General features: G+C 42.1%; 1 pseudogene; it reads right to left on the bottom strand.

Annotated features, from left to right (window-relative positions):
• Positions 1 to 242: 242 nt before the first annotated feature.
• On the bottom strand, positions 243 to 16,726 carry LOC120667952 (annotated as a pseudogene).

Raw genomic sequence — 16,726 nt, 5'->3', positions numbered from 1 at the left:
AAGAGCATACGCCGCCTCCTACAGCCCTGGGGAGTGAGGATGTTAGTGCTTCCTTTTACTACTCAGGTTCCCGACCTGTTCTTCGTTTGCCCCCAGCATTCTTGTCACAGCATGGCAGGTGGTAATCCTCCATCATAATAAGATCAGTACAATCTCAACTAGTGCGTGTCATGTGATATGATATAAAAATTAAATGAATTATAAATTTGTCTGTAATATAATGGGCATGACCATTACATATGTGAAGGCGATCACTGCAACAATCAATCAATCTGAAACCGTTTGGCTGTGATCTCTTATACATTTCCATTGTTTCTGTTCTTTACATGTACAAGGGCGCCTAAGCCAATTCGCAGAACAGCAGTAGAAAGGTTGTAAAAAAGAAGGAAGGGAGGTATAGGGGGCAATGATACATCAAAAAATCATATCAATCCTGACACTCAGATACGAGTACTTCAGTAGGCTAATCAAGCTAATTACAGGGTAGTGTCAGAGGCAGCTGCTGCTGTATCTAGCAGAGAAAAACCCTGACTGCTTCGGGGCATGGCGACTTGCATTGGGAGGTATAGCAAGTAGCAACTGTACACATGCTGTTTGTTCTCTATGTTCAACTACATGAAGTAGGACAGTGTTTCCTTCTTTCTTGATCCACCGTCTCCAAACTTGTTATTCCACTGTACGATTTGGTTTATGGATACTGAACCAGGTGGCAAGCTAGCACACACCTACAGTGAAACGATCAACTGGTTATCATGCGCCCAACATGCAGTTAAGGGAAAAAAGAAACTTAGTAGGGTAACAAAAGTGTTCAATATAATGGCAGAAATAGGTAAAAACATTATTCCTTCACCTGGCCAAGCGCAAATCTCAAGTCATCCATTCGAAGTGGCCGAACGTCCTCCTTTCCATACAACGGAGGCTCAGGCCTACCTTTACCTTCAGCTATCGCCGAGCTCTTCTCCTGTACAAAAGGGGGTGGGGTGGGGGGCGCATGCATAAAAAGGATGGAGATTATGTGCACCTTCTTTTCCTTCTCAAGAATTTCACGAATGGGCAATACGCTGCAGTTACACAGAGATTCTGCGGGGAAGAGGGGATATAAGTTTCCAACTCCTTCAAATTACTCAAGAGTACACACCAATATACCTTCAAATCACTCCCTGAATATCCTTCAGTCATATTGGAAACTGACTTAGGATCCACATCTGGTGCCAACGTTTCTTTGGATAGTAGGACTTTCAAAATCTTTTCTCTATTCAATGCATCAGGAAGGCTCACCATTATTCTGTCAGTAAGAATCAGTGCCAAGAGTTAAGCAGAGGACATAAATATATCTAGTTCAGGGGATCTAGAAGCTTACCTGCGAGGAAACCTTCGAATAACAGCATCATCAAGCTCATATGGCTTATTTGTGGCTCCAAGAACAAGTATGCGTTCTTGCTCTTTAGTGCGCAGACCATCCCAATTTACCATAAATTCATTTTTAATCTTGCGCATCGCTTCGTGCTCTCCTTGGCTTCCTCTTTTTGCTAGCATACTGTCAACCTGTCACAAGTGTTATACTAAGTGCACAACACACTTAAACAATATTAAATAATGAACAACCCATCTTCTCGGTTTCTCATCACACCTCATCGACAAATATTACTGCAGGAGATATTTTGCTAACCAAAGAGAAAACAGCCTTCACATATTTCTCTGATTCTCCAAACTTCTGAAGGAAAATAAAATAAATTGCATCAGAGTTAATCGCGCATCTGACAAAAGGTGTGAAAACTGAACACTAACTGTTGTTTTTGTTGAACAGTACCTTTGAGGTAATGATTGACATTGATACACTGATAAAGTTTGCACCCGACTCAGTAGCTACCGCTTTTGCAAGCATTGTTTTACCTGTTCCAGGAGGTCCAAAGAGCAGTATTCCCTTCACAGGCTGCCAGAAAGAAATGTGTTGGTAGCACTTCCAAATGTAACCAATAACTAGCAGACAAATATGTCAGACCAGCTTTGCCCTTTCGAAATTAGGCAAACACCTTTCTTAGCTGCCCTTTGCTGAACAGTTCAGGCCTTTGTAGAGGGAGCATAACCAATTCCCTCAGTGTCTCTTTCACATTGTCCAGGGCTCCAATGTCCTCAAAGGTAATTCCAGTGTCATTAGGTGACAGAACATTTGAAAGGACTTGTTCAAAGTCATTCTCTGTGACTACATCCTGAAAAAAAAAACTGTATTTGAGTATCAGGGAATTTTAACAAGCTAGATAGAGGAATGGAGAAGTCACCTTTAGTGTATTGTTTGACCTCTTACTTCCCCTATGTGTGTTCTGTAACATATTCAATCCATGCTTGAGGCTGTATCCACGACACTAATTTAGCATTCCACAGAAAGGACCTATTGATGTTTATATTGGGGTGTGATACAACATTAGCATTGTATTTTACCTTTCGATCTGAAATATCATTTTGCCATCAGTTGGGGGTTTATTGTGCTGAAGGTGATGACTAGTAGCAGATCCGGCAATCTTATCCACATCTAAAATAAATTGGAACAATGTAAAATTTTTCTATATCATTGTACAAAAACATGGGTCCACGAGCAACATTGGAAGAAACAGCTTACCTTCATTAGTTAGTAATCGATCTTTGATAGATAATTCTTCAAGATCATTGCATCCAATGTCTCTGCTGGTCAGAAACTACAATGAAAAAACATTGTGAGGGCCATATCAGTATTAAACAGCTCACAAGGTCCAAACTTCTGAGCAGGGATGGAAAGAACAGCTGAAAGATGTGACCAAAAGGTATCAGCTTATCAGGGACTAGTAATATTCTAGCATGTGTTTCTTCAAATTCCAAGGCCAGTTCATCGTGATATTACAGAACATGGCTTACAACGAAATAGCTTTCTATTAGAAAACTAGACAATTTTCGGTATATTTTAATTTCAAATATTACTAGCAATTTCATGGTATAAATGAGTGATAATGTGTGAATAAGATATGTGCATGTGTTCATGTTATTCTCACTAATAAGCATGAACAAAAAGTTAAACCAGAATAGGTTTAGAGTGTACCCCAAGGCGGGACCAGTGCCGGAGGCACTGGTTGCGCCGTTACCAGCTGGAATAGACATGCTATTCGACTGGCCTTGCCTGAAGTAGCCGAACGATGTCAATGCAGGAAGAGGTTCGCAGTGCAGTCCCATAAATGGTCACCAGGAAGCAGACGAAGTAGTCGTTCGTTCGCACCGGGAAGTAGACGAAGTAGTCGTTCAGGGAGCGAGCAGTCGCGTCAAGACGCTCCCCAAAAACCTGATTGCCCGCGTCCCGTGCAGGACCTTCAGCGAGCAGAGGTTCCGGAGGCCTGCTCTCGCTAGAGCTGTGCGCGCAGCGCTAGCGATGGGAACGACAGAAAGCAGCAGAGGGAGAAGGGAGAGGTCTCCTAAGCAGGAGTACCTGAAGCAAGTGCTGAAGTATGTGAGGATGAGAGGAGGAAGGGGTGGTTTATATAGGCGTGGAGGTGCCTCAGGTTCAACAAACCTGGACGTCGTAAAGAGCTTTGATGAGCGGCAGTTACTGGTGTGATTCTCCAGTCATTACTGTCAACGTTTATTCTCTGTTTTAATGCTCTTAACAGCAAAACGTTCTTCTCATCTGAGCACATCACGTCGCACCGCACCTGCACGTCACGTCCGGCCGCGCACGCGCACCGCACCGTCCGTCCGGCCGCGCCGCGCCTCGCCTCGCCCACGCCCACGCCCACGGCCTCGGCCTCGGCCCGGCCCGGCGAGGCGAGTGCGCGCACGTGTGGTTCACCGACCTCTTCTTACCGGCTTCACAAGTTATGTATATGATGTCCACCCTTTAAGTCGGTTGAGATCCTCAAATCCCGGTACAGAATTAAGCAATTGATTCTCTAGCATTTAATTGTGGGATTTAAATTTTTTTATTGTATTGATTAGAATAAATGGGCCAAACCCATAATTCCAACAATCCCCACCAAAAAATTTAAGCCACACTAGAAATGCCCTCATTCCCTCATTGATATACCAGTATTTGACAAAGACTGTTAAGTTGAACTTCCATCTAAGACAAAAACTATACTTATTCACAACTGTACAATGGAATATGCCTTGAGTTGCCAGTCTTGTGCAAACAAGTTTGACCAGAGCCCTACACTGGTACTAGGCTGCAAAAGCATCCTTGCGGTTTAGAGCTTATAAGTCATACTCTAGGCTCTTCATGAGTTTTTAGAGAATACCCAATTCTCATAGACCATGACCAGTAGTCAGACTCATATAGGTGTGTTCCTTTCAGATGTTCTGTAGGACAACATCTTTGTTTCAAGAAAACAACTCATTTGTTTTAAAGAAACCACCTGGAACACATTAAGGTATAGACCAACCTGCCATACAGATTAGAAGAGAAATGCACCTTATACACGGAATGAGCCTTTTTCACAAAGGTTCTCTTTTCTCAGTCAGACTTTAGTTTGTTTCACCATCCTAATTCACGGGATCTCCAATCACATATGACAGGTTTTCACTATAGAATGACTCACGTGGGTCTCAAGTCCAATTCCATAGATGCATTGTCTATCACATTTCGTGAAAGACCCTTTGTAAACTGATCTGCCAGATTTTTAGCCGTATGAACATAGTCCAGGGCTATAACTCCGGAGTTTCTCAATTTTCTGATAGATTTCAACCGCCTTTTCACATGTCTAGATGACTTCATATGATCCTTTGAACTGTTCACCTTGACAATCACCGTTTGATTGTCACAGTTCATTAGAATTCCCGGTATCGGTTTTTGAACTATCGGCAAGTCCATAAGGAGCTCACGAAGCCACTCAGCCTCAACAATGGCGGTATCTAATGCTGTGAGTTCTGCTTCCATAGTTGACCTCGTTAAGATGATCTGCTTGCAAGACTTTCAGGAAACAGCTCCACCACCAAGTGTAAACACATATCCACTTGTGGCCTTTATCTCATCAGCATCAGAAATCCAGTTTGAATCATTATACCCTTCTAGTACCCTTGGGTACCCGGTGTAGTGAATTCCATAGTTCATTGTCCCTTTTAGATAGTGCATTACTCTTTCAAGAGCCTTCCAATGATCATCTCCCGGGTTTGAAACAAACCGGCTCAGTTTGATTACAGCAAACGAGATGTCAGGTCTTGTATCACTAGCTAAATACATCAATGAACCAATGATCTGAGAATATCTCAGCTGATCTCGCATTATCCTTTTGTTCTTCCTATGAATTAAACTGGCATCATATAGCGTTGAGACAGGTTTATAGTCGCTATAACCAAAGCGACTTAACACCTTCTCCACATAGTGAGACTGTGTAAGAATCACCCCACCATTGCTCTCTTTTACTAGCTTTATATTAAAGATAACATCAGCTTCTCCCAGATCCTTCATCTCAAAACTTTGAGATAAAAAATCTTTGGCTTTCTTAATCACATTAAGGCTAGTGCCAAAGATCAGTATGTCATCCACATACAAGCACAAAATCACTCCTTCAGCCCCACCATAGCGATAGTTGAAAGGATCGATGGACCAAGAGGGGGGGGTGAATTGGGCCTTTTTCAATTTCTAAAACACAATAAAGCAACCTTAACCTATGCAATGCTAGTAAGGCACCAATTCACCAACCGGATAACTAAGCTACCTACACAAGCTAAGAGAGATATAAAGAGAAGTAAAGCCTAGCAAGGTAGAGCTAAGTTATGATCTCTAAGTCAAGCACATGAATAAATTGCATAAAGAAAATGCTTGAATAAAGAGAGTGGACAAGAGACGATCGGATTTTTTCCGTGGTATCGATGTGTTGGCACACACCCCTAATCCACGTTGTGATACTCACAAAGAGTCTTGTCACCTCCCAAGTCACCGAGACGAGGACGCTCACTAAGAGTCTCCATTCACCATCCCGGCGTGGTGGAGATCAAGCCACGTACAATCTTCTTCTCCGGGCGCCCACAATCCTTGGCAAGCTCCGCGAGAGACACCTCGATCACCAAGATCGCCTAGGTGATGCCAATCACCAAGAGTAACAAGTTAGGGCCTTCACTTGAGCAAGAACCGATCACCAAGAACGGATGCACACAAGCTTCTCTCTACTCAAGTCCTTAGCCTTGCTTCTTGAATGATTGAATGATCAATTTGATGGAAGATGAAGCTCAAGGTGGCTCTTGACTATTGTATAAGTGTATGGATGTTGCCTGGTGTCAAGAGTGGCAAAATGGCCCATTGGAGGGGTATATATAGGCAGCTCACACGAATAGAGCCGTTGGAGAAAAGCTGCCAGAAAACTGCGTAGCGCCGGTTAATCCGACGATCCTCCAATAGCCAGCGTCGGTTTAACCGATGAATGTAAACTGCCCCTTCTGAAAACTAGCCGTTACAACTTGGGCAGATTAACCGACGTATCATCGGTTTAACCGGTGAGTGTAGTTGTCCACTGATCAACTGGAAAAGCAAGTCTCTGGACAACTGCACCGATGTTAACTCAAAAACCATCGTCGGTTTAACCGGTGAGTACAACTTCAGAAATCCCTGGAAAAACCATCTCACTGGTCAATTGCACCGACGTCTCAATTCAAACATCGTCGGTTTAACCGGTGTATAGAACCTTGAAACACCCTGGAAAAACCAACTCTGGACTAATGCACCGACGTTCAATTCAAACGCGTCGGTTTAACCGGTGTATTGACTTGTCCAGACTCTGCTGACTTCGTTTAACCGACGTATAGAAAAATGAAAGCGTCGGTTAAACCGGTGTTAAAGACTTTTTCTGATTTGAGTCTTGAATGAAATCCAAATATTCTTGACATATAAGTTGAGAACCACTTATTTGAACTTCTAGGAACCTGAGTGACCATAGTGTGCATCCATTTTTGATTGACCATGTCCATGCTCAAGTTACTTGGTCTTAACCCCTCTTAATAGTGCGATCACTACAAAACTATAAAACCTATACTAACTTAAGTGTTCTTCTCAATCTTATGACACTTAGGACTAGAAAGATCCTTTGTCTTGACATATATATGAGTTGAATACCGAGATCGCCTTTTTGGATAATGAAATTGAGGGGCCTCTTTTGACATATGACCAAATGAGCGATAATGATCTATTAAGCTGCACAAACTCATTAGTCACAATAATAGGTTGTCATTAATCACCGAAACATACCTTGAGGGCCTAGATGCTTACAATAGTACGCACATTTGTCAGCTTCGTTCACAACAAAGCCAGTAGACGTCAAAGTTCTGTCGAGCTTTTCATGCCACTGCTTAGGCGCTTGCTTGAGACCATATAAAGATTTCAACAACTTACAAACCATTCCTTCTTGATCCTTTGATACAAACCCATCCGGCTGATCCATATAGATCTCCTATTCTAACTCTCCATTGAGGAAAGCCGTCTTAACGTCCATCTGATGAACGAGAAGACCATAAGAGGCTGCCAGGGAAAGTAACACTCGAATTGTGGTCAATCGGGCAACTGGTGAATAAGTGTCAAAGAAATCTTCTCCTTCTTTTTGGGTATAACCCTTGGCCACAAGCCTAGCCTTGTATTTTTCAATAGTACCATCTGGCCTAAGCTTTTTCTTGAACACCCACTTGCATCCAACCGGTTTACATCCATAAGGACGTTCAACGACCTCCCAGGTTCCTTTAGACATAATAGAATCCATCTCACTCCTCACTGCTTCTTTCCAATAGTCAGCATCAGGAGATGAATATGCCTCTTCAATGGTTCTGGGTGTATCATCTATGAGGTATACAATGAAATCATCACCAAAAGACTTTACAGTCCTTTGTTTCTTGCTCTTTCTCGGAGCATCATTGTTATCCTCATCAGGATTTTCCACAAGTGTATGTTCATTGTGTTCTATCGGCTCAGCAGAACTATCATCATCGATGAACTCTTGCCTAGATGAACTTGTTTCATCTCTCATAGGAAAAATGTTTTAAAAAAATATAGCATCTCTGGACTCCGTTATAGTACCAACATGCATGTTAGGTACTCCAGATTTCACTATTAAAAATCTATAATCAACGTTGTGAATAGCATAACCTAGAAAGATACAATCCACAGTTTTAGGTCAAAGCTTACATTTCTTGGTTATTGGCACACTCATTTTTGTCAAACAACCCCATGTACGTAAGTATGAAAGTGTTGGCCTTTTCTTCTCCCATTCCTCGAATGATGTTATCTTTTTATTCTTTGTAGGAACACGGTTTAGGACATGACATGCAGTCAATATAGCCTCACCCCACCATTCCTTGGAAAGTCCCGCTGTATCTAACATGGCGTTAACCAAATCCGTTAGAGTGCGGTTCTTTCTTTCGGCAACCCCATTTGACTAAGGTGAATAGAAAGGCGTCCTCTCATGAATAATACCATGTTCCTCGCAAAATAAAGTAAATAAATTTGAGAAGTACTCGCCACCACGATCTGACCTAACTCTTTTGATCTTTCTCTCAAGTTGGTTTTCTACTTCAGCTTTATAGATTTTAAAGTAGTGTAAAGCTTCATCTTTTGACTTCAACAAATAGATGTAACAAAATCTAGTATTGTCATCAATCAAAGTCATGAAATATCTTTTACCACCTTTTGTCAACACTCCATTCATTTCGCACAAATCGGAATGAATTAATTCTAAGGGTGCCAAGCTCCTCGCCTCCTCGGCCTTATGAGTCTTGCGAGTTTGTTTTGATTCAACACATACATGGCACTTAGAATTTTTGACAAAAGTAAACTTTGGAATTAAACTCAAATTAGCTAAGCGCATCATACAACCAAAATTAACGTGACAAAGCCTCGAATGCCAAACATTTGTTTCATCAACGTTAATAACATTGTATGCAACTTTATTACAAACATCTGACAAAGAAAGACGGAACAAGCCTCCGCTTTCATAACTTTTTCTAACAAAAGTACCAAACTTAGACAAGATACATTTATTGGACTCAAAGACTAATTTAAAACCATCTCTACACAGTAGAGAGCCGCTGACTAGATTCTTCTTGATGATGGGGACATGCTGCACGTTCTTCAGCTGCACGGTCTTCCCCGAAGTAAACTTCAGATTTACCGTACCAACACCAAGAACACGCGCATGCAATCCGTTCCCCATCAGTAAGGAGGAAGTCTCGCCGTCCTGGTAAGAAAAAATAAAGAAGCATCAGCATAAACATGAATATTAGTACCAGTGTCAACCCACCATTCGGGTGAACAAAAAACTGAAAGAACTGTAGGTAATAAATTACCGTACCTCGATGTTCCTCCAGGCTCGCTAATGACCATATTGGCGGAGTCGTTGCCTTTGCGGTTCGGACACTTTGCAGCAAAGTGTTCCATACTAGCGCACACATAGCAAGCTCCCTTCTTCTTCTTCTTCTTGAAGGTGGTTGTCTGCTTAGTCTTTGGTTGGTTCTGCGGTGGCTTTTTCTTGTTCTTATGAGAGTTTTTCTTCTGAACAAGATTGACGCTAGAAGCACCAACAACTCCTTTCCCACGTATGTCCTTTGCTCTCGCCTTCTCCTCAACATCAAGAGTCCCAATAAGTCCATCTATGGTGAAGTCCTGTCTCTTGTGTTTTAGTGTTTTAGAGAAGTAGCAAAGTCCCTCCAAAAAAGTGGCAGCTTAGAGATAATACCTCCGGCCACAAATTTATTGAGTAACACACATGAGGACTCTTTGCTACAATTTTTGTGATCTTTTGCCAGAGTATGTATTTCATGAGCCTGTTCCACCACAGAACAGTCTTCGACCATCCTATATTCAAGGAACTGCTCCATTGTATACAACTCACTGCCGGCGTCAGACACTCCATATTGAGCCTCAAGAGTATCCCACAACGCTTTGCCAGTTGGCAGCCGGACATAGGAATCCACCAGGTTTTCACCGAGAACACTAATGACCAAGTCTCGAAAGAGGGTATCAACCTCATCGAACGCACTCCCTTCCTCTGGAGTGAACTGTTTAGGCTTACCCTCTTTTACATGGATCACTCTCGATATTGTTAACCATAGTATAAGCCGCTCTTGCCAACGTTTGTAATTTGAACCATCAAAAGGTGGTGGTTTGATTGATGCAGCAAAGCTAGATACCGAAAGCCTATTAACAAGATCAGGTTTTTGGATTGTTAGAAAACTAGCCAATTTAGCCAATTTTCGGTATATTTTAATTCCAAATATTACTAATGAGTGATAATGTGTGAATAAGATATGTGCATGTGTTCATGTTATTCTCACTAATAAGCATGAACAAAAAGTTAAACCAGAATAGGTTTAGAGTGTACCCCAAGACGGGACCAGTGCCGGAGGCACTGGTTGCGCCGTTACCAGTTGGAATAGACATGCTATTCGACTGGCCTTGCCTGAAGTAGCCGAACGATGTCGATGCAGGAAGAGGTTCGCAGTGCAGTCCCACGAACGATCACCAGGAAGCAGATGAAGTAGTCGTTCAGGGAGCGAGCAGTCGCGTCAAGACGCTACCCAAAAACTTGATTGCCCGCGTCCCGTGCAGGACCTTCAGCGAGCAGAGGTTCCGGAGGCCTGCTCTCGCTAGAGCTGTGCGCGCAGCGCTAGCGATGGGAACGGCAGAAAGCAGCAGAAGGAGAAGGGAGAGGTCTCCTAAGCAGGAGTACCTGAAGCAAGTGCTGAAGTGTGTGAGGATGAGAGGAGGAAGGGGTGGTTTATATAGGCGTGGAGGTGCCTCAGGTTCAACGAACCTGGACGTCGTAAAGAGCTTTGATGAGCGGCAAGTTACTGGTGTGATTCTCCAGTCATTACTGTCAACATTTATTCTCTGTTTTAATGTTCTTAACAGCAAAACGTTCTTCTCATCTCAGCACAGCACATCACACCGCACCGTACCGCACCGCACCTACACGTCATGTCCGTACGCGTACGCGCACCGCACCGCCCGTCCGGCCGCGCCCATGCCCACGGCCTCGGCCCGGCCCGGCGAGGCGAGCGAGCGCGCGCGCGTGTGGTTCACCGACCTCCTCTTACCGGCTTCACAAGTGGTGTACACGAAGTCCACCCTTTAAGTCGGTTGAGATCCTCCTCAAATCTCGGTACGGAATTAAGCAATTGATTCCCTAGTATTTAATAGTGGGCTTTAAATTCTTTTATTGTATTGATTAGAATAAATGGGCCAAGCCCATAATTCCAACAATTTCAAGAACATATGTTAGTAACAAAAGGAATATATTAGTTTGATACAGTATGAAGTATCACAAAATTCTTTTAAAACTACTAAGTGTGGGGGTCATGATAGACCTAGTCTACATCTAATCTAAACTATAAAGGCACCATTTAATTTTCTGTGGCAGGTCCATTTTAATCTCATCCATCCAGTGATCCAAATCTAATCAAATGGTCCAGGATTAATCTGATAGTTGATGGCTAACCATTCATTATATTTAAAGAAACCATGACCTGATTTGGAAGGCCATTAATAACAATTTAAAAAGGAATTAAAAAACATGACTAGAGTTGGAAGGCCATTTGGAGGAAAATTAGTTTCACAACTCAACATACAATGGAAACATTTATATTTTTAGAAAATTATAGCAACCTAACGACATTCCCTGTGTACGGTGTCAAGATTTTGCACGTGCCTAGCTGATAGCTCCAACAAAATGTTCCAGTCAATATGTATAAAGAAATGCCTTACTTGCATCTTACCTTACGAATATTAAGAACATTGGTTTTAGCTTTAAGGGTTTCAGTGTCATGTTGTAGTTGTGTTCTTCAAATCTGGTAGCTGTGCTTCATCCTGCCAGAAAAGCATACGAAAAAACGTCCAGGTTAGATAATGTACTATGTACAAGCACGATGGATAACTGAAGTGCTTATGGATGACAATACCTGGGGAAGTTTAATGCAAATTTTATTAGGGAACAGATTATTTAGATGCTCCTCTGAATTTGTAGCACTCCTGCTTATCTCATGCAATTCAGTTCCCAAGATTTCCTGCATTTTTGAAACATACGTTCAAAAGATGGATCAAATATTAATTGATAATCTTCTTAATATAATGATGTGCAGTTCTCCTGCGCTTTTGAGAAAAAAAATATTAATTGATAGTGATAGTACTACAAATGCAAATACTATAACAGGCCTAAAAGTCTTAATAATGTCATGAAACGTTATATACCCACAGAATAATGCAAATGGGTGATAATGTTACCTGGGCAATGTTAAGTAGTGCCTGGTTGCCACTAAGTATCCGTGGAACATGAAGTCCTCTAGGATGTGACTAAAAACAGTCCAGAGCACTATGTTAGCATTTTTGACAGAAAGAGGAAAGCGTGGGAATATATCTTTACACCAACTTGTGAATTCAAAAATTATACAATCCCAAATAACCTTTAAGATTGCAACTTATGTAAGCATTTTGTCCGACGTTATCCTGTCTTAACAACTTGTGGTATAAAATTCATTTTGTTCCTAATAAGTGCACAGCTATACCTGATCATTGCGGCTATCTGCCTGAGTGTGAGACCCAATTATCAGAACACCATGTGGAAGTTCACTTCTCAATGATGCATGTAATTCACTAGATTTGGCTAATGACTCTACATCCTTGAGTAACACAATCAAATTACTGCTTTCACTTTCTTCTGAAATGACCTGAAAGGCATCCAAGAACCATATTGTTGCCAGCAGCAAGAAAATAAATTGTAGACACACTGATCATCTATAACAACCTCTACCTCAATTAACTTCCCCAAAGCAACACTATCAACTTCTTCACCACCCGAAGAATCTGGACGGAGTTGAAAAGCTGCAGAAATGTTAAACGATAAATCACATATAAGACGAGAAGAGCATCAATAAGTCACTAAAGTACACATGCTTAAGAAGTTCAGGCTAACCATGACAATAGAAGCCGTGATTTTCCTCACACAAACCTCCAAGATCATTACCTTAAGTGATAGGAAAGTCGAATCTAACTCCAACTTTAGACAACCGGTTTTTTTCAAACGCAAGCACAACTTTGCCTCGAGAACCATAAGCAGGGCCCCTGTGAATCAACCAAACAATTATAAGAATGTGAAAATAACTGTTTTAGTAACAATATAATCGTATGACCGCCACAAGAAGGTATATCAATCTTCAGTGTCTAACATATCAAATCCACTATGATGTCGATTTAAGTTCATGCAACATGACTTCTGAAATAGTATGATCTCAAAAGATAGTCAGCAGAAACCCCATTTGTGATGAGTTTCCAAATGCTTTGACTTATATTAGAAAAAGATTCAAAGGTATTCCGATTTCGAGAGTGTCAAAGGTCAAGAAGACAAGAGCTTCCAGTGTTTGTTATCTACATGATACAAATGAACCCCGCCTTCAGAACACACACAATTAAATAGAAATCACAAATAATAAACAGGGATCTAAGACACATCATTGCTAGGTTAAATGGAACAAGAAAGCATAGTTCTCAATAAAATACCTTGGTATCAAATTTAAGGAACCATTACAAATATACTCGACCCTATCCCCTGCATAAGAACATAGATGTAAAGGTAAATTAAAGTGTGAGTAAAATATAAATAGAAAATAAACAAAAACGAGAAAAAAGGTCATTGTAACCTTCTCTGAAAGTGTTTATGTTGGATGTCCCCTCAGTATCTCTTGAACTACAAGGTGTGCATCATCCATCTTGGCATTGTTGGAAGATGTCTGCTAGAATTATCTATCAATCAATAATCTATATATTTCTTCTGATGTACTGAGAAGTTGAAAGGTATTGTGAAAACTTTGACTTCATATCAGTAAGGGAACTCATGTGCGACTTATACTAACCAGCGTAAGAGAATCAAGTATGAGAAGTCTAGTATCAAGATTCTTTGCAAGCACCATTATCAGTTTTTCCTGGTAAATTTCAGACCCTAGAAGCATGTTTGAGCCAAATAGTTAGAGATGTACAGAAATGAAAACACCAAATAATTGCCCGACAGGCATAACAGCTTAACAAAACTACAGGACATTAATTTGTCACAATCGAGTAATAAAATAAACAAATGCAAAAACTACCTGACGGACCAGATAATAGAATTCGCTGATTTAGAGATCGAATTTCTGGTAAGGATTTCCCGAACTTCTTCTCTAAGTGTAGGAATGCAGATGACAAGAGTATCTCCTTTGTACTCTCACTGCAAAAAATGAGCGCAGATTAATGAGTAGAAAACAGAAGCTGAACAATTTAGCACCAAAGATATACAGACAAATTGCTTGGTCCTAGTATTTTGCCCAAAAATATTGAGATCTGACCAAAAAATCTGAACAGGAAAATGCTCAGATGTAGGAGTGTAGCATGAAGAGGAAAGACTGGCAGATAGCAGGTAGCTGTAAAAGTGAATCCACAAAACATTTATCCAGAATTAGAATATGACCTGAGATAATACGGGAAATGATCAAGGGTTACATCAATATCATTTGGGTTAAGAATTCCTTGTTTCAGCCCATCCTTAAAAGTTTGCCATCCGCTGGGAGGTAAAGTGACTGGTGGATTAGGACACCTGAAATTGCTCTGATTTTCTGGAGCTTCAGAATTCACCAGTTAAGTCAGACCTCAGATAAAGTTGGTCCTACAATATCATAACTGGTTGTACCTTATTAATTGTAAACTTACCAGATTCTACTAACGCTCCCTTCAGATTGCTACACCCTGATGCTAATATAGTGGGCCCAGTGTCAGCTGAATTTTGAGTACCAATCAGCGCTGCATTAGTAACTTCAGTATCCCTCAGAGGATGCTCAAAAATCTGCCCACAGGTTATGGATCACTACAGGATAGCAAATTAAACTAACAAATCTGGCTCATTCTAGAGTTGCTGAAGTACCCATCAGCAATCAAATATATGAAGAAAGGACAGATGAATGAGACAGACTTGTATAGTGCCAAATTTGATAATAATTAATAAGGATACATAGGCATGCTTGGCACCTCGACCGAACATAACCTCATCCCCTCCTCTGGGGGGAACTTTGGTACCTGGGATGATGTCTGCTCCATTTACAACAACCAAAACATTTTGGCCTGTGACCTCTAACTCACAAGGACCTTCTTGCTGAAACAAAAAACAATAGTATTTATGCAAACGAAGAAACAAAACAATGTAATCTACAGAAGCATTTAAAACCTGAAGATGTCGCAACATGCAATGATTTCCGGTAACAGCTTGGTCATCGAAACAAAGACAACAGTTGTCATCCCAGATAGGAACATGAGCAGTCTGCAATCATATATGCTTGATATCCAATATCAGTTAAAGAACAATTTGAGCATTATGACTGGATAAGGAAAGGCACAAAATGCTAAAAGGGTGAGAAACTTTTAGCTGATTATTAACCGCAAAAGGGTAGCTCAAGATTTCTGAACCTTGATTAAGAACTTACAGGTTAATTCACACTTGAAATGCAGAGAAGCCCATGAAGATATTTTGTCCAAATTTTTTTACAAGAAAAATAGAGAGTTGCTTCTGGTCTTCGCACGGAGAATTGACTTTCTACTGGAAGCCTCATATGAATCACAAGTGATAATTTTAAGAGTTCCAACGGTCAATGATGTTAATAATTATGGCCACACAAAAGCGACCGTGCAGCAGACATACAAAGTCAAAATCGTTAAGTGATGCACAGAGAACTATAAAATTTAGTTGCAAACTAAACTGCAAGTATCAAGAACGAAGAGTAATCTGCATTTACACTATCAGTATTTTCAGCCGAGAGTTGCATCTCCTTCAACTACAAAAACACATGTCAAAAGCAAGTCATGAATCGGAAGGGACATGCTCACAAATGCAACTACATCTACCATTGCGGAAGAACTAAAAGTTATACTACAGTGTACAGCCTAATTCCCTCAAAAACTCAACGAAATTCCTAACAGCTGAACAACTGCAAGAACATGCAAGAAACTGCACAGAGCGACACATTGACACATTGTCCTTGACAAACCTCAAGAGCACGTGCAGTTACCGGAAGCAACATCTAGCATAGCACAAGAACTGCAAATAGGCAAACCCCAAAGAACCATCAAGAAATTGCGCAAACGTCGCTGTGTTTGGACTTTGGAGTACTTTACCACGCCGAAGAACACGCAAACCCCCCAGGAAACCCCCCGAAGAACCATCGAGAAGCAAAAGCAGAATCACCAAAGAAGTCAAACACCCACGCACGAGGCACGCACCTGCGGGTACTGCGCGAGCAACCTCGCCAACGGGCGCCGCGGCTGCGGCTGCTGCCCCTGCTTCTGCGGCAACGGCTTCCCCGTCCCATTCACCTCCGAGGGCCCCGAACTCTTCCCCGCCGCAGCCGCAGCCGCGGCCGTGGCTGACGCCTCCTTCGGCTCGGGCGCCTCATCCTCCGCGCCAGCCTACGTCATCCATTTAACCCGCATCAGCACCAACCGAGAGGAGCTGAGGGGAGGAGGACGCGAGGAGCTCGTGCTCACCTTTCCGTGCTTGGTCGGCGAGGCCACCGGGGAGGCCGACGGCGCCGGGCGCTTGCTCCTGCCGCGGCCGGCGTTCCCTCCGCCGCGTCCTCCTCCGCCGCCTCCACCACCGCCCGGGTTCGCCGCGGCGGCGGAGCCCCGGCGAGTCTCCACCATGACGGGCAGGCGGCTGCGGTCGCCGGAGTTCGTTACGCTTTCCGGAAAAGGAAATGGAAGGAGTTTTTTTTTTCCAAT

The sequence above is a fragment of the Panicum virgatum genome, chromosome 3N, assembly GCF_016808335.1.
Source record: "Panicum virgatum strain AP13 chromosome 3N, P.virgatum_v5, whole genome shotgun sequence".
In the NCBI taxonomy this organism is placed as follows: Eukaryota; Viridiplantae; Streptophyta; class Magnoliopsida; order Poales; family Poaceae; genus Panicum; species Panicum virgatum.
The sequence above is the reverse complement of the archived record's forward strand: the minus strand, read 5'-3'. Positions and strand labels throughout refer to the sequence as shown.